This window comes from Halyomorpha halys, unplaced genomic scaffold (assembly GCF_000696795.3).
Source record: "Halyomorpha halys isolate HHAL.00 unplaced genomic scaffold, Hhal_1.1 Scaffold29.1, whole genome shotgun sequence".
Classification (NCBI taxonomy): domain Eukaryota; kingdom Metazoa; phylum Arthropoda; class Insecta; order Hemiptera; family Pentatomidae; genus Halyomorpha; species Halyomorpha halys.
Window position 1 is genome coordinate 2466819 of NW_027115892.1, and position 22349 is coordinate 2489167.

At 32.1% G+C, this 22349-nt stretch overlaps 1 protein-coding gene across 16 annotated transcripts in view; it reads left to right on the forward strand.

Annotated features, from left to right (window-relative positions):
• Nucleotides 1-22349, forward strand: part of spri (sprint) — a 759753-nt gene that overhangs the window by 503423 nt on the left and 233981 nt on the right. Inside the window, exon 1 of one of the 16 annotated variants that reach the window (XM_067052875.1) lies at nt 3356-3377. The exons of the other annotated variants lie outside the window; for them this stretch is intronic. The gene's annotated coding sequence lies outside the window, so the exon portion shown is untranslated. Of the gene's footprint in view, nt 1-3355; nt 3378-22349 lie in introns of those variants that run through there. 16 annotated transcript variants of the gene reach the window in all.

A 22349-nucleotide genomic window follows, 5' to 3' on the forward strand; every position in this document is an offset into this window, starting at 1 on the left:
TATATATATATTCTCTTTATAATTCTTTAGCATTAGAATCATTAAGAAATAATGTTGAGTCTAATATTAGAAATTGGAGTTTGTTAATCCCTGTTCCTTCTCTAACCATCGCACTCTTTTAGCATAGGGTTGATTATATTGCGATGAACAATATCTCCGTTATCATTATGGTAATCTTCTTCCTGAAGTATGAAATAACCTTAGTAATTTTTGTGAATGGATATTAAAATACTTCCTGAATTCCAAGGAACCACTAAGCCCAATACAGTAGGTCACCTTTGTGTGAAACTGTAAAACCATGTCCGTATAACGGAGGGAGTTATTGAGAGGGACTAAAAGCCTGCCGAAAGCGCATTTCTCGCCGATCGCCGTTTTTTTTGCCGCCCTGACAGGTGAGCAGGTTCCCGCCTTTGTGGGCTTCTACCGCCTTAGCCCCCTCGGCCAACAAAATAGGATACGGTGACTGCCTTGTTTACTGACAGGAGATGCCTAGTTGAGTATGAGAATAGCGACTGAATTACGGTCTATTTCATGTTCCCTTATCCTCTACCAGGTATGTCTGATTTTATTTTTTAACTCTACACTGGTAGTTTCCAGGATGGCTGAAATATGCAGTAATACTCCAGAATACAGATTAATGTCGCGCAACCTACAAAAAATGGCTAATTTGCTATTGACTAAACAGCTCTTATCGCTATGTTTGTGTTTATTTGTTTTAGTGATGTTACGTTCATTTTATCTGCAGGAAAATATTTATCGTCTCTCGCCACCATCACAGTACATTTCTCACTACTTTCCTTATATCCTTTATCTTGTTTCCAGGGTTAATTACTATGTATATATAGTAGGTTATGAGGTTTCTTAGTTGGAAACAGAGATAATTTTAGAATTTCAGATTTAGAGATTTATGTTAATGTCATTATGCTATTGAGGAATATACAGGCAGCATCAAACGGAGCAGAAACCGTTGTGTAGGACAGCGTACATAGATAGCGTCTAATCTGGTCATAATCATAGCTATGAAGCTGAAATTTTAAAGCGTTCAGTAAGAGTTTCGTTCTTTTTATGGTAGGTAGTAAGGCTAGATTTTAAAAAAAACACCAAATCTAAATGGTTAAAAAACCGTGATATCTAAAAAAAGTATTATTTTTTTAAACAGCCCTAGAACTATAAATCTCCTTTTAGGTTTTAGCTGATCATTTGAAAGATTATTAATTTATCTACAAAACATAGTTATGAATTATGAAGGTTTTGATTATTGCTACAGATTCATTTGATTCATAGTAGTCGACTTGGGCATATTTAAAAAAAAATAAGTGAATTCAAACTGAGTCCTTATCGACGAAGATCGGACTGATGTTACTAATACAAAGTGCTTTTGTTGTATCACAAATTATTTTAGTACTTTACATACCTCAATGTCATTAAGATTTTACTAAAATAATAAAAATTATCGAAGTATAATGAGCTGCTTTAACCGATATTAAAAAGTAACAGAATTCATAACAAAGAGTTTAATAAACTGCAATAATATTGCGAATTTTAGGAAAATTCCTTCTGCTTTGGGTAACATGTCTGTCTGGGCTTACCATTACAGTCTTACCAACACATCGAAATCTGTGGAATAGCTGCCCAGGACTGGTATCGATTTGTCAGGCGGAGATTTGGTGTGTTACGGGTCACCAACCTGTATTTAATATTTCTATGATACCTTCGTCAATCAGGATCTTCATTTTGAAAGCTGTTGTCTTACGAACAATTTATAAGGATTTATAGATGATGTGCTTCTTGCCTCCTGTCTGTTTAGACAGGAGTTTCTGTATATTCTATGTTAAATATTTTCTATTTAACGTTGACTATTTTCTTCTGTAGTTCTATTATTATTTATAACGACTTGAATTATTTTGGATTCCGTCAGTTTTATGCGAGCCCATTGTTGAGGAGAATGCGAGGGTTTCCCTTAAAACCCAGCAGAGGACTGGCTCGTGCTCCCGCATACAGATAGTAGCAGGCATTAGTAGTCCAAACCTCGATGCTATTGTTGTGTCGTGTGTGTCTGCCAGGAGAACCAAGGCTGATCTGTCCTGTAGCTCTATTGTTTCTTTTTTATTGCATCTGATTGTAATAAAGTTTATGTTATTTGTCTGTAAATGTTAACTTCCGTAGTTTATCTAAAGTAATAAGTACTTTGAGGCTAGTTGAAATAGTTTGGTTAAATAAAGTTCAGTTAAACTTCAGCATATAGACAGTAGAATCTAAGCTAAAAAAATATTACTTCAAGACCGGTTCTGTGTTCCTTGTTTCATGAATACTATCTGGAAATAGTAAAAAAAAATTAATAGAAGTAAAAATATACTTTAATTGTATTATTTCAATTTCTTGAGACAAGGTAATTATTTATTAAATAAATCAAAAATTTGTATCCTTTTTTTGTCTCAACACTTTTTATTTTTCACCAGACCAACGTTTCGGCCATTTTAGCCATCCTCAAGGACATCTTTAATTATAATTTCTTCCTCACATAAATTTAAAGTTACTTTTGCAGGCCATTCTGCCCAGGTCATTTCCTTTATTATAAGTTAAAAGCCTATTTTTTTTTAAAAATTTAAAATCATAAATATTTAACTCTTCTTATTCAAGATTATCCACAACAAATTCACTACCATATATATAACAATGTTATGCACCTGGGCAGAATGGCCTGCAAAAGTAACTTTAAATTAATATGAGGAAGAAATTATAATTAAAGATGTCCTTGAGGATGGCTAAAATGGCCGAAACGTTGGACTGGTGAAAAATAAAAAGTGTTGAAACAAAAAAGGATACAAATTTTTGATTTATTTAATAGGTAAAAAAATACTTTAATAAATAAAAAATCAACGCAATTTCCTTGGGGCATCGTACATACTAACACACACACATAACCTTCAAACGCACTTGAATGATCGAAAGCTGTAATTCTTCGTGAAAGTCTTTATAGAATTTCCACCAGTGTTGAATATCTAAAATATACAGTTTTAAGTTACACTACTTATGCACTGAATGGCTCGATTCATACTCGATTCTTTCGAATATTTTCAAAATTTGTCATTGTATCGACGATATATTATCACTGAGAGTTATAAATAGAATACGTAAGTTGTGAATGGAAGTTAGAATGAGATAAAATATTGTTAATTTCATACAAAATAAACAAGAATTTTAAGAACTGTATAAAAACGCTGATAAGATAAAATGAAAATCCTCTCTTATCAGGACCTGAGGGTCATTGTATTGGGCTCTTCCACTACGGAAAAGTGTTAACATCATCCTGACGTTTCATCTTTTAAGTGATATAATATACATCTCATATTTGGAAAGTTACATGTTGTGCCTGGGTATGTGTTATTTGTTAAGTTTTCAATATTTTATTTCATTGAATCGGTATTTTAATAAAATTGATGTTTCTATGGTTATCCGGTACTGAATTGATAGTGGAATGGTGGTCTCGGAAGGTAGAAATCCCCGAATGGGCTATTCTCCAATGACGTCCTACGTCGAGGATGTCTGGTCTACCCAGGTCACGTAATCTCCTCGGTTGGGGCTGTCCCCACGCATCCTCTTGGACCAACTCGCTTTTTTGTCCTCACGTCAAATGCTAGTGGATCGCTTTTTTAAGGGTCTTGTTTGAACAAGAGTTGTACATTTATCCATTCTGACACCTTAATTTGTTTAATCTTGCTTTATCTCTATAATGATGATACGTCAGTCCCCTTTTTTGTTTTTATTTTATCTTATAACTCGACATTCGCCATTTCCCTGATTGATTAGGATATTATCGTTGGTTTGGCACGTGGCCGTTTTACGGTAGAGACCCAGCCAGACGCCGTAGATAGGAGTCCCCTGTGGTCAATTACTGTGGGGGTCATGCTTCCAAGTACCCCCCCCCCTCCTGGTAGGGGCCACCCTCTTTTTCGGAAGACCACTTTCAAAATAACATTAAATTCTATTGAAAACCATCACGAACAGTGCACTTTAGAAAAAAAAAACAGTGGAAGATTAGCTGATATGATCCCTTTATGTACCTACCATAGCAATTTGTATATAAATATATTTTACCAATTAAAGATTACTACACTACGTCTAGTTATTTATATTTTATTTTTTTAAGGAGCATTGAAATAGTTTCATTTGGAATTGTTAGAAATATTCTTGTTATTTGTTAGCAAATTTCCTATTAACTTGCTTTTGCTATTGTATAAACCCTGCTATGTAAAAAATATATGAATAACGATTTTTTTTTTTATAAAAAAATACTGTCAACTCTGATACAGTATCTTTATATACTGATAAGTTTGTAAATTTTCTAAAAAGAAATCTAAAGGATCACGTAAGTTTAATTTGTTTACATATATATTTTATGAATGTTTATGCAATCATTTAATTTATGTAAAATCAATTAATTAGAACGTATTTATTTGAAAAATTATAAAATTTATAAAAACATTTCTAAGTTTTTTTTAAACTTTAACACTAATTTTATTTCTTTGTTTTTTGTTACAGGTAAGAACAGTCGCTTTCACACTTAGATTAGCATTTGTTTCCTGAGGTATATAATTTTATTTTCAATTTTTTTTCTGGGGAACATGTTATCAATAATTAACTTACTTACTTATTAGTTATTACTTATATAATTATTTAAGACTATGTTAGAATTCATTTTTACATTCTCAACTGGGATTCATTGGGGTTTTGAGCCCAAAATGGTGTATCTGAGAATTTTTCTATGTTGGATTTAGTTGAATTTTTATCGCATTCAAACAAAATTTTCAAATACGCCTCTTTGGTATGGCACTGACATGTAAAACACTTATGTATGTTAAGAGCATATTATTTTATTTTGAATATGTAACTTGCTCGATTTTTTTCTGTGAAAAGATTTACATAACTAGTATTTCTAAGTAGGTATCGCTTTTAAGATTGATAGTAATTCAGTGTAAGTAGTTTTAGAAGATATCTAATTTTTTTTTTGTATTGAAATCCGAAATTCTGAGATTTTTATTATAATGTATCAAACTTCTTTTCTGAACTTAGAAAATGTAGTTTGGCCGATTTGAATAATTATGAAGTAAAACTGGTTGATAATTCTGTGGACATGTAGTGTGGCCCAATGTCGATTGTGAGTATGTTGCTACACACTTATGATATACTAAAATAAAATCTTTTGATGATTGGCATAAGCATGTGAATTGCGAAAATTGTTTTTCTTGGATTAAATATATTTGTATTATGTTTACAATTATACTTATGTTATATGTAAAATATTATTTAGAGGAAGATAGTCCGAGTGGCGGTCAATAAAGGTAAGTAAGAGAAAACTATTTATTGTTAACTAACGTTTCGCCCCCCCCCCCCCTTTGCAGGGCTTCGTCAGGGCTAAATAAACGAACAAGATACAAACATTTTAGAATTAACAGAGCATTAAAATAAAAACATTTCAAAACAATTTTGCTGGAATTGCTGGATGTTGTTATAAAGTTATAAGAGAAACATAAATATTCTAAAGAGGTGGTCGAGCTTACGAGATGTGGCGGTATACGTGACAGGATAAACTCCTTCGAGATTTCAATTATTTAGTAACTCGTTACTTACAAAATAAAGTTAAACGAGGGAAAGTGAGCGGACAACTTTATCCTTGTTAAAGTCAGAAATAAGAAATAATCTGTGTTGGTACTGATTTTTTTTTATCTACTTAATTAAACCTACAGAAATCAAATTATTTATTTAAATGAGAATTGTGTATTTAGGTTGACATACCGAATCAAAACAAATACCCTTCGATCTGAATTTATGACAAAATACTAAACTTTATGTCAACAGCGTCTGTATAGGAATAAAATTGTATTCATGTGGATTGAAAAAAAAAAAGAAGAAGAAGATGTTTATTCAAAATTTCTTATCAAGCAAAACTTTTTCAATTACTTTTCTGAATGGATAGAAATATTTCAGGAAAATGTGTACGTCTGAGTTTATCAGGCTTCATTTAAACATAATATTTTACATTGGAAGAAGATAGTCCGAGTGGCGGTCAATAAAGGTATCACAATAGTAAAAGAAAACTATTTATTGTTAACCAACGTTTCGCCCCACTTTACTGGGCTTCGTCAGGGCTAAATGAAAGAACAAGATACAAACATTTTAGGATTAATAGAACATTAAAATAAAAACATTTCCAAATAATTGTTATGTTTATAAAATATATAAAAATAAATAATAACAGCAATATAAGGAAGTATATTTTTCTTTTTATATATTTTATAAACTTAACAATTATTTTGAAATGTTTTTATTTTAATATTCTGTTAATTCTAAAACGTTTGTATCTTCTTTAATTTAGCCCTGGTTTAAAGGTTAAAGCAGAGTGAGGCTGAAGTCGTCGTACAAACTATTAGTAGGGCTATCGCGAAGTAACTTTTAGTAATAATAGTAATAATAATAATAATAATAATAATAAGTAAATGAACTTTTTTGTTTGTTTTTTCATTTCTAAAATCACTTCCTTAAATGTTTCCCAAAATTTATTGGATAAAAATTCAGTAGGTTTTAATTCTTCATATTTATCACTGATAGAATATTTTATATTTTTATTTCATATATATATATGAATATTTACTCCACATAAAATTTAGTTGTTAGTTCCGAATCTATATTCAGTTATGATTTCAGATTCTGTGCCATTGGGATTGTAAAATGTTATTGAAGTTTTTGTATTTCTGTAAATGAACTATTTACTACACTGCAATGAATTAAAAAAAAAATGTACCGCTACAACTCTTGAAGGGTCACCTTACTTTGTAAAGAAGTTCTGGTACTAGACTGTTGTGCAAGGAAGTGATTTGGTCAGAATCACGCTCGACCCCCAGATTTTTACCTAATTAAGGGTAACCACTTTGTGAGGCTGGGTCCCGAAAGTCCCGAAGGTCTCCCAATCTGACAGGATTGACTCACGGCTGCAGTGATAGAAAATAATTATCTGCCGCAGCCGAATTCAAATCAAGGCCCTTGGATTTAGTAGCACAGTACCTTAACAATGAGATACCCACTCCCAAATTTTATTAAAACCTTTAATAATATTTAACGAGAAATAATTCTGGCCTATATTAATTTCGTATAATAGTAGTAGAATTTATAGATCTTTGGCTTTTAAGAATGGAATTCATAACTTTAAAAAAAGAGTGGACTTAAAATTTTAATTTTAACTTCTTTTTTGTCTTTATGATTTTAATGTATATAATAGTGCAGTATAATAGTGGACTAAGATTGATGAAATTCCCAATCATTGTATTCACTTCTGGAATCTATTGCATTTAAAAGTGCATAACTCACTGCGCGAAATTGCACAACTTTCCCTTGAATGGCAAGATATCCCACAACTGTGATGGATGGATTTTTTACCCACTTTCCCTGTTGACTGTATAGACTCGATTTTTCAATGACAGTCCATAGCTGAGCTTATTCGCAATGATTGATACGCCTTTCCTGCGTTTTCTTTCCTACTTTGTTATGCTCCTAGGTCATGGGAAAATTCATGTATTACTATCTGTTAAATATGTTAAAAAATAAATAAAAAGCTTGAGGTTCTAAAAAAATTCCTTTTTTAAACTCAAATTGTTGTAAACAATTTTTCTCATTTTCATACACGTTTCAAACTTTCTCGTGAGACCTTTCTATATCATATGCTATTGTTGGTTACTAATCGAAGAATACAGAGACTTTTCAGGCATTTTAAGCTATCACCGTAGTTGAATATAAATGGTAATATTTAATTTCTTTAAAACTGATTATAAATCATCGATCAGCGATCATATGAGTTTTTGTTATCGCAATCCTTTTATGGGTATTAGTCAACTGCAGTGAGTTTTGTTTTAAAAATTAAATTATCATTAGTTCTTCTTTGCTTTAAAAATTGATAAAGTCAATGATTCTAGAACTGAATGACCTATATGATATAATGTACAGGTTGCATTATGATCATTTTAACTGTCAGTGTAAGCCATCATTCATAAGTCTGGCTTGGAGAAAATATGAAATTCCGAACCGGACTTATAAATTTACGTTTGGCGGATAACAAAAAAAAATCTATTAGTATTATCATTATTACAGAGCCAGTTGTTTTAAAGAACGCTGCCTTATAGAGGCTGGTCTGATTTCCGATATGCCGTTTCCACTGAATCTAACCTATCTTGACCAGAGACGTTTCACAACCATTTGAGCCCGAAAAGGAGCTGGACGAAATACACCGTCTGATTGATAACTAGGACTCGTTTAATTATAACCATAACCGGTTGGTATTTGCAATCAGTCCTTTTCTGGAATTAGGACCGAATAATTTAACATCTATAGTTAATTGGCTGTCAGCCGCTTGGGTGAGTTGTACCAAGCGAGGAATCGTTCTCGTCTGGGCTCTTTCGATTTTATTAGCTCGATTAGTTAGTATCGACTTTAAGGAGTGAGTCACTTGTAGAGCAAGATTTATCATCCTCTCCCCTCTAAGTAATATTATCGTAGATGATATCCTCCTGCTAACTTTTGGAATACCTTATGTATTTCATTGAAACTGATATTTCGAACTAAACGTTTTTCTACTTTTTTCCACACCTCTCATAATATTGAATCAAATTTTTTCATACAAAATAGTCATTAATATTATCTATTCCAAGTACGTATATATCGATACTTTTATTTAATCGAATCAAATGTTATATACCTTCTGACGAAAGGTCTAAGCAACATAGTTTATACTCAAAGCCCATTTAATCTGTACAGTTGATTGTTTATAATATCGGATATGGTCGCAAAAGAGACCTGTTGGTCTACAAGCACTTTTTTGGGAATCTTTTTATCTTGCGTTCTTAGACAAATTTTATTTGGTTTTGGTCTTTTGCCATTCAAATTTCTTTCATTTTATCTTAATATATTATCGGAGGGGAATAACTATCAAATAAAAATATAGAAGAAAATTGATGAAAAAAAAATCTTTTTAGATGTTAAAAATGATTCAGTAACCTTCCTGAAGGTTAGTCTTGTATTTATTTCGTCTGATTTTCTTGTATTATTTTTCAAAGTTAGTTATTTAAGGTATTTAAAAATGTAATGAAAATGGGAAAGAAATTAAAATAAGGTTTAACTGAAAAAAGGCATACATCTTTTATTAAGGGCCCATTCATATATTTTTTATAAGTCTACATATTGATTGTCCAATTTATATATTTTGAAACTATATAAAGTTAGTTTCTTTTCAGAATAAAGTCGATGAGAAGAAGATGTTCTTGGTAATTAACGTCCAAATATTAAAAAAAAAAAAAAAAAAAAAGGATCTGGAGTGCTGTATCTTAAAAGCTACCATTTGTGGGATGGGATGGTGGGGGGGGGGATGCTTTTTACCAAGATCATATTAAACACCATCTAACTATTTTTATTTTGTTATTTTTTATTGGGATAATATTTAATAGAATAGAAACAGTGAATAAAAATGAAAAAAAAAAAAAAAGTACAATTAACTATCCCTTAAATTCCATAAAAAAATTATAATTGATCATAAATTTGTCTTAGTGATAACATAATCATAGATTATTTATAATATAAGATAAAGTAATAATAGGTATAAAATAATCGAGATAATGTTTAATAGTTGGGGATATTATATTTAAGTTTTGTGAAAGCTTCTGTCAGCTGAGCTCGAGCCCAGGTCAAAAAAATATATTGTGGTCCTTCCCGCATATTATAGGGATATTCATGATCTTTAGTTTAACATGTTAAAGCGTGTTAAAAGGAAACACTTATGTTAAATGGAGAAATATTTCCTTCTTTTGCCATGTTAAAAGATATAACATGTAACATGGCTGAGAGCCTGTTACTAGGTCTGTTAAATTGAGAATGACGTCACGAAACAGACCAGTTGAGATCGCCGCCATTTTTGTCACCGTTTTATCTGTAGTTGTGTTAGGTTACTTAGTTAGTTTTTTTTTCCCTTTGTCTTGTGTTTTGGACTTTTAAAAAAATATAATCAGTAGCCAAACTTTTACACTTCCACTTTTACACTTAATTTAGGCATGTTGTAATAAATTACTGTAATCAAAACTTAGAAGTAAACAATAACATGAAGTTTTGGAAGGAAAGGTTAGTAAACAAGTTGTTCATAAAATCCGCTAGGATCTCTTATGCATTTATCATTTAACATGACTTTAAATAGGGCTGCTCACAATGCTATACTTATAACATTTAACATGGTAAAACATTTTACATTTAACACAATATTATGAATACTCCTTCTTTGTGGTTTATTTTCGTCAATAATATTAATATATTAATTAAGGTTTATTATTAAAACAGAAAATAATGTTTCACAAACTAATGGTTGTTCCAACGTTCCAGGACTTTATCAGATGGAAACATTCTAAATTCATGGACCCGTTTACCCGGGAGAGGGTAGTCTTAAGCATTTTGCTCTTATTGGGAAACAAACGTCTATATTATCCTAGTATTTCATCTGTTCCGTTTAAACTTTTGTCTACCTTCCGTTAACCTTTTGGTATTGTTATTGCCACATATTTATGTTACTCCTTTTTTTATCTCGCCACCTAAACTCAATTCAATTTTGCTCTGGCCTGCTTCCAACTGTAAGAGTGAGCATTTCTCTAATCAGTACTCCTAGCGTTTTTCTCTCGTTTGAGCATTTGCCTCACCTGGACACCTCCTGCGTTTCTTATTTTAAATCATGAGCCGAGGCAAGATCATAGAACTTTTTCAGCCCCTGATGAAAGAGCTACAATTTACAATTTTTTTTTTTTTTTTTTATTATTATTTATTTATTGTAATTTACAACTGTACAAAATAATACAACAGGTAAATATGTAGTATGGTTCATATACACTTGAAAATCTTGGGAAGGAACCACCCATTGGTGGTACTTCAAACATCAATTTAAACTAGAAGGTCCCGTGGCCATCTTCTTTTCAGACGCCTCGGAGGATTATCAGGGATTGTTAAGGATGAAAGATTAAGAATTAATGGGTTAGGATGGTTAAGGAGTTTGGAATAAAAAGACGCATATCTGTTTTGGGTCAAATCTGCAACGAATGGGATGTTAAGGTCTTTATGAATGAGTTTATTTGTGACGTAATAAGGAGCATCAACGATTTTACGTAGGATTTTGGATTGTAACGATTGGATGCGGGAAGAATTTGATGGTTTGGTGGAGCCCCAGAGCTCAATTCCATATGTCCAAATTGGTCTGATTATTGAAGTGTATACTAATTTTTTGTAATGAATGGGAAGTTTAGAGCGTTTGTCAAGTAAGTGTTGTAGCAATCGGAATCTACGAGCAGTTTCTTGTCGTTTCAGTCTTGTGTGTGGATTCCAAGTAAGTCTCTTGTCAAGATGGAGTCCTAAGTATCGAATCTGCTCAACAGGTGTTAGTGGTGTATCTAGAAAGGATACAGTAGGACAGGAGGGCAGAGGTTTACGACGGAGAGTACAATTTACAATTTAAATTCAAAATTGCATTGAAAGTAATCGTTAGGACTTTTGTCATCATCATATCCATCATATACAAAAAAATAGTATAAATTGTCTACCATGAGATAAATGTTCACGAGACACCTTTTAGTGGACAAACTCCTGCCGGGTTAAAACATCAAACTAATCCACTATTCAAGACACGGCAACCAGCGACCCCACCATATTGCGGTGGCAACAGGCAGGTTTATAGCCTCTTGAGCAGTGGTCACCTTTAAATATTGTAAATACAAGTAGAGATTTAAGTTCATTAACAGATATAATTGGTGTACCCCATTACCATCTGATATCACATAATAGCTCCCTAGTTATATACCTCAAACCCCAACCACTACATTCATGTTTTAAAATGGAACCCAGTTTCAGAAAAAAACAAAGTCCCAACAGATCATATTTTAACAACTGAGCTATATTTTCAAATAGGGGCTGAAAAAATAAAATGGAAACATAATACTAATTACAAACAACATACATACCTCTAAATTAGGTTGGAGTCACATTATGGCAATAGGTGTTATTATATATTATGTATTTTTGTCAGCTATTAGGGACTCACAGTGGGCCTGCGATTTATCCAACGTTGCTATTTCTTCTTGCAACTAGAGCAGTAAGTGTAATGTTATATTTATGTTATAAGTTATACATTCTTTTTCTCCGGCTAATAAGAAATTTACAGTGAAATATTCCTTATAACTAATTATTTAATACCATACTGACGGGAGATGTATGCGGTCTTAATCAATCCTTAGTCTCAGATTACACAGCGTTCGCATTACTGCCATCAATTGTCTGCGGCAACTTGATAGTCACATAATTCTGAAACCGATCGCATTAAACAATGGGTATTGAAAGAAACTAACAATAAATAGAGTTCTGGTAATTTTTAAACATTTTATTGATGTCATAAGTATTTATGACTTTTTAGACTTACTATTTGAACAATAGTATACATTTCGAATAAATCGTCTCTGTGTGTAGAGTGTAGTAGGTATTTAGGAATTTCCCAAGTAAACTAGAATTTTTCGGTAAAATGAATGAATTAAATTGAAAATAAAAATCTGAACCACTACAACCCATGAATTGGTTCAGTACTTTTAAGGAAGTACAATTCTTCAACAACGGCGTGGAAGGAGTGATTTGTTCATGATCACACTCGATTGCCAGATTTTTCCCCAATTAAGGGTGCCCGTTTTATGAGGCTGGGTGGACTCCAGAAGCTTCCTGAATCCAAAGGGCTGATTCATGACTACAGAAGAAAAGAAAATGTGCCTCAGCCTAATTCGAACTCGGGTCCTAGGAGTCAATATCACAGCGCCTTTACTCACTGAGCCGCTCCACCCCATGAACCAAATCAGTTTTCATATTTCTGAATATTAGAATTTGATCGACTAAGTCTTCTAGCATTAGAATTATGATGATAATTTTTTTAAGATTCCGTTTTGGAAATATTTTTTCAGAACGCAGAAAGCAAGGAATGAATCGAGATGCAGTTTGCTGTAATGTTCTCGTCACATCTCGCTGGTCACACTTCCTGTTACATGTTATCTCATTACTGCTGGAACATTCTTTTGTCTTATTTCTAATTTGTGTTCTTGAGTGCTAAACATATTCATATTGGATCTAGACATCGTAGCACTCAATTAGATAACCTATATATTTAATACAACAAATTCTTCAACAAATTTAACGTCTCGATTTTTCCATTTTTATTCATTAACTTTCTAAGATACTTGCAGAAGTATGCATTTCTGCTACTTTTAAGTTTGTTTTGCTTTTTTTAGTCCTTTCCTGCCCATTTCTATCATACGGGTGAAGGAGAGGGGTTATCCTAAATGTTACCTATTTTCTAAACAGAGTGGGAGCAGTCGGGTTTTGATGGCGTCGGCCCATGCGAGAATCGAACCGGTGCAATAAAATATATACATTCCTACTATTAAATTAAAGGGTTTGTCAAAATTGAATATAATTTCATGCTATTCCCATATAGTAGCTAAAAAAACAACTGATATAAGTTTAATATGCAGTAATCCGTAAATTTCGATGGTTGAATATTCAGCAGATTAAAGATGTATCAGTATGTTAATCTAAAGAACAAGTATTAAATCTCTATTTTTCAATTAGTAATAAAAACAAAATTACTTTAAATAGTCATTTCTTTAACGCTCGAAACCTGCTTGTTTTCATTAATGTTACTTTTAACTTAGTAGTTACTTTTTGAATGGAAGTAATAAATAAAGGATTGCTTATTAGTAGGCCATCTCTACACCTCTCACTTTCTACATCGGATGCTGTTTGTGAACTGCTAGATGAAGTGCCTCTACAGCCATTAAAAGGTAATTGGTCAGTGTATCCCTCAAAGCTCTCGCACGCAATCAAGATCTGAGATTGGGGGGGGGGGGTGATGTTAGCCCATCAGCACCGGAACCCAATCGTTATCCGTGTTCACCTGACAGTACGTTATAAAGATTCTCTCCTTAGCATGTTAAGTACATCCTACACTTATTTTTCTTTTGTTTTTAATCTTATTACTGGTTGGGCTGGTAACGTATTCAGATCGAAGATAAAAAATTATTAGAGAATGAATTATAAAACTTTGATTTTTTTTTTAAATATTTTATTGTACATTATTATGTACTTTTAAGAAGTTGTAGATAATATCTTTGATAACGATTTTTGACTTAACTGGTAGTCTATGTAGAAGGCCCGTTCCCCCTCCTTATTCTCTCCACTCTACACTGAACCATTCTGTCTTGTCCCTATCTTAAACTGTTCTATTAGCGATCTATTTTATACTCATTTAAATCGCAAATTTTGTTTTAAACTTCAAATAAGAAACAAGCATTTTGTTTATTGTTTATACGCATTTTATTTCATATAATAAAATCTTATTTTATGTTACTATTAGTCCCTCAATGGGCGCCAAAAAAAAAAATTTCAGTTATATACACGCATATAAGGCAAGACAAGTGTGTCCACTGTTGGAATAAAAAGAATGAAAACTAGAAATCAGATCAAAGTAGAACATGGGAAAAGAGGAGTAATTCTGATAAGATAGGAACCAATGATACCAAAGAAGCACATCCAATCCACCCCCAACCTTTAACAGAGGTATTCATGATCTTTGGTTTAACATGTTAAAGCGGTGTTAAATGGAAAAACTCATGTTAAATCGAAAAAAAATTGCCTTCTTTTACCGTGGTAAAACGAAATAACATTTAACATGGCCGAGAGTCTGTTACTTGGTCTGTTAAATGGAGAATGACGTCACACAATAGACCAGTTGAGATCGCCGCCATTTTTGTTGTTGTGACAGCTCAGTTCTTTCGTGTGTTTGTGGTATTCATATTCCTGTTATTAAACCAGAATGGATAATTTTAATGACACATTAGAGGGAAAAAAAAACAGTAAAAAAACAATGTAATTTCATTCTACTATCTGAAAATTTGTAAACGCTCGCCAGATAAAAATCTCACTATATGAACCATGTAATTATTCTTAGGGGGCATATGTCCCAGAATAAAGTTATTTTTTCATTTCATTTCATAAGCTAAACTTTCACACAAATTCCACTTTTCACTCACTCTAGGCATGTTGTAATTAATTACTTAAATCAAAACTGAAGTAAACAATAACATGAGGGTCTGGAAGGAAGGTTATAAACATAAAGGCTTATACAGCAAGTTGCTGAGAAAATCCGCTAGGGGCTCTTATGCATATACATTTAACATTTAACATGACTTCAAATAGGGCTGCTCACAATCTTATAGTTATAACATTTAACATGGTAAAACATTTTACATTTAACACAACATCATGAATACCCCTAACGTAATGTGTAAGTTATTTTCTGAGTAACATTTTATTTATTTATATTTTTGTTATTTTTTTTATATCCAACATGTTTGTAATTTTTTTATTGTTGGATAATATAAAAATGTAGTTTTCTAAAATGCTGAGGTGCAGAAAACTTCCAATTAGAATATATCATTATTATATATTGTTTACTCATATATGTTTTTCAACGTTAAACTATATGTATATAAATGAAAAAAAAATGAGGATACATAGCATATGAGTATGGAGTAAATCCCGAATCGGGGAATATTTGTCAATTTTATCAAGTTGTATTGTGATTTTTTTTTTCATTTATATACATATAGTTTAACGTTGTAAAAGATATATGAGTACAAAATATAGAATAAGATAGATATTCTAATTGAAGTTTTCTTCACCTCAACATTAAAAAAAAAATAATATAATCAACCTCCTAGAAAAGAAAATCCAGAATAAAAATTTATCATTGATGGTTAAATTATCTTGATACTATAATTATCCCTAATGTCAATATCATTTAAATATTTCCACCATACTTAGCATTAGATCTCAATCAGTAACCCATCCCCTAGCCACAGCTTATCTGTTAGCGATCCCAGACCTCAAGCAGCTCCTAATTAGCAATTACAATGGCTGATAGGGTTAATTACTCAGGCTTTGCCCTCCTGTTGTAAAATTTATCAACTCGGAATTGTATCGTGGCCATTTGATTTTAGATAGCATCACTAATGCGGCCGATTCTGCTGATATGGTCGGATAACTTTTATTTGTTGAATTATGTTTTTATGTCAAACATAAACTTTGTATAAGCCGCCATGCATAACATTATTTACAAATATTTTTGAAGATAATCTAGCTTATCAAGTGTTTTCTATTATTTGAATTGCTCGTTGATTAAACTCGCCAACCCGCTCGGCTAAACCTCTAATTGGCGACGGTTTTGTATCACTTTTGAAACATTTATTCAAAACAGTAAAAATTTAAGTTAGTTGAAGTACAACTTTCACTAACTATCCATCTTACTAGAGGAGATCAAGGTCTTGATATACAATCGAAAGGGAAGTTGATAAAAAAAATTGTCGTCGTAATCAACAATTACCTCCATCATTTTAAGTTTTAAACATCTTATAATTTTTTATTTTATCCAAATATAGTCATCATACAAGACTGAAAAAAAAAACGAGACTGCTCGTCGATTCCGACTATTACAGCACTTACTAGACAAACGGTCTAAACTGCCAACTCATTACAAAAGACTGATCTACATGATTATTATAAGACCTATCTAGACATACGGAGTTGAGTTCCTCCCGAATCCAATCTTTACAGTCCAAAATCCTTAATGCTCCTTACTTTGTCACGATTCAAGTCATCCAACAGGACCTCAATGTCCCATATGTTGCCGATTTGGTCAGAACCAGATACCAATCCTTCCATGATAAACTTCCCAACCACCCAAATCCACTTGTTTCTAACCTGGCTTCTCCTTCATTACCTAATAATCCTCCTAGGCGTCTGAAAAAAATGGCCTCGAGATCTTCTCCTGTAGAAATGTTATTGGAGTTCTATCAATGAGTAGATATCCCACATGTTTTTATCATGTCATTATGTCACCTACACCAAATTTACTTGTTGTATATATTGTATACAGTTGTAAATAACAATTAATAAATTATATATAGTCAAATCCGCATAGAAAACATAACACCTTCTACCAATTTATCCGGTTTTAGTGATTTTAGTTTTTTTTTATATGAATTGGTACCCCTACATGGTTAAATTTAAATTTTATTAAATTCCATTCATCCACTACTTTTGCTTACTCACGTTCAAATTTAAACGCAACCCTCACCATCTCTTTGGACTTTACATACGTCAATCATTTATATTGAAAATATTTTATATAAATTAAGCTAAGCATAAATTTGATTTCATGTTGGACGAAAATCGAATTTATATCTTCAAAAAAGGTCTACAAGTACATCTTTCCAAAATTTATGTTTTTTTTCAGTAGTAAATCGGTGTTTAACGAATCATAAAATTAAGTATTCAAAATTTTGTAAAAAGTAGAATCTAGAAAATTCTTTTAGGATAATTTTCGTCGTAGTTGACCAAGATCACAGAGTTTTGTCACTGACAACGTCAATACCCACAGCCACTAGAGGCTGATCCCAGTGCCCAGACCTGTCTCTGGTTTCCTTCCAGATTTTTTTCTCCAGTCCCTGGGGTACCTGCCTCCCAGCGCTGGAACCAACTCTGAATCCGCTTTCTGCTCCAGCGGCTTACTCACTAGAGGGTACAGTTTCACTCACTCTCTCCGAGGTTTATCTTACATCAGTGGCTTTATCTTTTAATTTACAATTTATCTAGACTCTATGGACAGCTGAGTGCTACAAGAGCGTAACATTTACTATTAAAGACTGTTAAAGTGTTAGAAATAAGATTCATTTACAAAGTTTATGGTTTTTATAACATACATCTGCGTTTACTTTCAAATAATAAGTTCCCTAAACAAAATTACTGCTAGTTCTTAAGTTGTGTAATTAACGTTTAACTGTACATTAAATTGTAGGCACTGCTGTCTTTGGGAGCTAAGGACAATTTTTTAAATTGGGGGCCTCCATAATAGAGAATTTATTTTCTGAACGAATTTGGTTTATCAACAAAAATAAATTATTCACTTGTTAGAATAATTAAATTGTTGAATATTTAAAATGTAACAAACATTTAAGAAAAAATAAATAAAGATTCATAGGAGCTCTTGATTTCTGATTAGCGATTTCATGAATCAGTTCTTCTAAATCTATTTCTTCAAGTGTGCATCAGTGATAAACATCTCAACATATCTTAAAGCAATCAAATTATTCTTCATTTGTTTGAATCAATCTATCTCAGGAGTTGAAGTTGAAGTTGGTCAGGTACCATTGGGCTCTTCGAGTAATTTATGACATTGTTACGATAACAGGTATCAAAACCTTTCTTGAAAGGAAGTAAAAAAAAAAATTAAGTCCCGTATTCCTAAGATAATTCTGTCACCAACTTCAATTAACAAAGCTTCAAATCTAAAATTCAAGTGGTCCAAAAATTATGAAAATCGCAACAAAAATGGTTGGAGAAAAACGTGGAAACTTCTCTAACACCATTTTAATTCAGTTATAATTTTTAACCTTCTAACCCAATCTGGAGGGAGTGTAGAGATACCCATCAAAATGTTTTAAAACCCTTTAAAAAAAACAAAAAAAAATTATGATGAAAAAACTGGCTTAAATTCTAGAAAATAATCCTGTTCACCAAATTAAGTTCACTTGGTCCAAAGGTGGTTGTAAGATGTGCCAAAGTACATATATCAATGTGAAATCCCCGAAACCTCCAAAACTTTGTTGTATGGGTCATGAAATGGATATACAATGCACCCCCTATAATGCTAAAGTCTATTTCCTTCAAAGAAAATACAAAACAAACAGTTGATCCTGTACCATGCTCTATTGTGACATTGCAAATAGATTTTTTTTAAAATATTTATTTATTGCTATTTACAACTGTATATTATAATACATTTAATAAATCTGATTTAAGTTAAATTTGAGTGTTACAGGTGTGTAGAGAAACTACCCATGGGTAGCACTCTAATGACGTTTTACATTAGCTGGTCTCGTGGCCATCTTCTTTTCAGGCGCCTCGGAGGATTGTCAGGACTGGAAGAGAATGCAAGATTAGAAACTATGGGGTTTGAGTGGTTAGAGAGTTTATAATGGAAGGAGTGGTGTCTGGTACGGGCTAGATCGGTTACATATGGAACATTAAGGTCTTTATGTATGATTTTATTTGTGACAAAGTAAGGAGCATTGGGGATTTTACGAAGGATTTTGGATTGTAAGGATTGTATACGAGAGGAATTCTAAGGTTTAGTGGAGCTCCAAAGCTCAACTCCATATGTATAGATTGGCCTTATGCAGCCATGTAGATCAGTCTTTTGTAATGTGTTGGAAGTTTAGACCGTTAGTCTTTCTAGTAAGTGCTGTAACAGTCGAAATCGACGTGCAATTTCCTGTCTTTACAGTCTTGTGTGAGGATTCCAGGTTAATCGTTTGTCCAAATGTAGTCCAAGGTAGCGGATTTGTTCGACAGGAGTAAGAGTAACATCATTAAATGAAACTGTAGGGTAGTCAGTAGGTTTACGACGAAGGGTAAAGGTGATTTGATGGGATTTGTTGGAATTTGCAAACAGTATTAACCGGCATTTTTAAGATTATTATATTCCTTTAATAGAAAAAAAAATGCGAATAAAGTAATGAATAAAATTGTCTTTTGTTCAGTCGCATTAAATGCATTTTTAACTGAATTTAATTCGTTTAAACTGCTTTAAAGTTTCACTGAAATAATATTCTTGGTTTTCCACTTCTTTTTTTTCTCTGGCATTCCCATTTTATTTACGAAATAAAGGTTTTATCCTCTTTTTTCTGCCCGTTCTATATTTTATTGATAAATAAAACCGTAAAATATATAAAGTGTTATCTAGCAGTTACTGCTTCCACGGGTCTGAATGGTACAAGAACCGGGGAGAAAAAACGGCAGTTATTTCACCCCAATTTTTTATCACATTAATGAAAACTATTTCTAATTAGTAGTATAAATGATGAGGGTATTAAAAAATAAACCAAGTATGATGAGGGGAAATTAAAAATGGCGATTGTTTCAAAACGGTAATATTTTTCTTTTGGAGCTCTATATCTTTAAAAATACCAACAACACTGGAAAACCTAAGGGATCATCATTTAAAGTAGAGTTATGAGATGTAGATAGCCCCCTGATGAAGGCCTGAAATTCAGGTCGAAACGTCGGCATATAATAAATAAATATGGTTTTGTTTATATATGTTGTTATTTGCTGGCCGCACCCCCCCCCCCCCGACAAACTTCTCCAATTAATAAAGTAGAGTATATTTGCTAAAATATGAGCTTTAATAGAGCTATTTACGTTCAATAGTTCCCATGACATAGCTTTTTAAAAAGTAGCATTTCATAAAAAGTATATTGAAAAATCAATCGGAGTAGTATATTGTTTGACAAAATAAATTTGATTTTGATTTTTTTTTAAATATATCTTAGGAACCATAGGACGTACATGTGACTGCCAGTGCTCTAAATAAAGGTAATTTATTTTGTAACTAATTATAAAGTAGTTTATGATACGTATCTTCATAAGAATAGTAGTTTTTATATGATATTCGCATATGAATATAACTTTTGCACATGAAATTTGGTGCCAACTACTATAAATTACTTCATAGTACATTCAACAAGCTTTGATTTGAGTGCTAATAGATATCTGTAAGTCAAATGGTTTTTGAGATATGGGTTTTTTAAATATAAATTCATTAACTTCTGATTTTTCAGAGCTTTATTCGGTTTTCTAGTGTTGTTTGTATTTTAAAGATGCAGAGCTCCGAATGAAAAATTCTTTTTTTGTTTAACGTTTTGAAACAGCTACCATTTTTTATTCTCCATACCCTATACTTTGCAAGCTCATCAATTTTGACAATTAATTATTCATAGTTTTCATTAAAGTAATTTTTTCTCCTCTTGGGCTCTTGTACTAGAAGCTTGCATGATAAGAGCACCAACGCAAATGGGAATCTTTTGCTCTTTTCGGCGAATTATTAGATACCATACACCAAATATAATTTACTTATATATACAATTAACTTAATATTAATAAAAAGGCTGGATTTGATTTGAATATGGTAGAATATCTCTCATTGTTTGTTTAGTCTGAAGTACTCTAGTCATTAAGCAAAGAGCGATCCCTCCTCCGAGGTACTAGAAGGAACCGAAGAAAACAAGGAGTATGTCAGTGTCAGCTGCAGAGGCGGAGGCTTAGTGGCACTCGAAGCTTTACCGCATTCACCACCTCCAGCACTAATTACGGCAATTAGTTGCAGCCCTTCTTTATTTTCTTTCCCTTCTTCTGGCTTTTCTCACTCGCATCTACTATAAAACTTTTTTATCTTTCACGGATAACTAAATATAATTGCTTGAATTAAGTTTTTCATCGTATATTTACATGTACAAAAATAAGTTAAATAATATAAAAAGTTTAAAGTACTAAAATTCAATGTTATTTAATTAAGGAAATAGGGAATATAAGTATGTACTTGATATAAAGCAAATTAAAAGGATTTTTTTTCCTTTTTTATTATATTGTGATTAAATAAAAATCTTATTTTTTTTTTTAAGCGTGCCTCCTATTTGAGAACCAACAGCACTGAGTGCTTTTTTAATAGTTTTCAACGAATACAAAGATTTGGGTCTTGATAACATCAAGAATCTTTGCCCACATACCTCTCTAAATCTACATGGTTAGCCTTTACGCAATCTTCCCACTTATGTTTCGGCCTACCGCGGTCGCCTTTTTCGGATTTTTTTTGTAATCAAGTGCATGATTTTACTAGCCTATTTCAGATGTAGCAATGGAATTACTGCTATTAAATTTTCCAAGAATGTGCTCCACAATTTCGTGGTACACTTTTTTTTGTTTAATTGCCTAGTCCATCCATGTTTTCTTTGCGAAATAACTGACGTAACACATTGTTTTAATAAAAAATAAGAGCATTGCTATTTATTTAACGTCCAATGATGAACTCCAGTGACAAAAGAAATATCAGAATTGTGAATTCTTAACGTCAGGTTTCTGGACACTGAACAATATTTTGCGACATTAAAACAATTAACATTCATAATATTTTTATTTATTGTATCTCATAACTTATTTTGCGTTTTTATGTATTTTAGAGCTATGATGAAATTTCTGGAATAACTTCAATGCAGTTGCAAATAATATATAAACATTAATTTTCAGCCTCATATAACTTATTTACATTTGAGCTTATTTATATATCTATTAATGATATTCTAGGTTATGTTAATGTGTTATAATAATATGTATTATATAATATATTA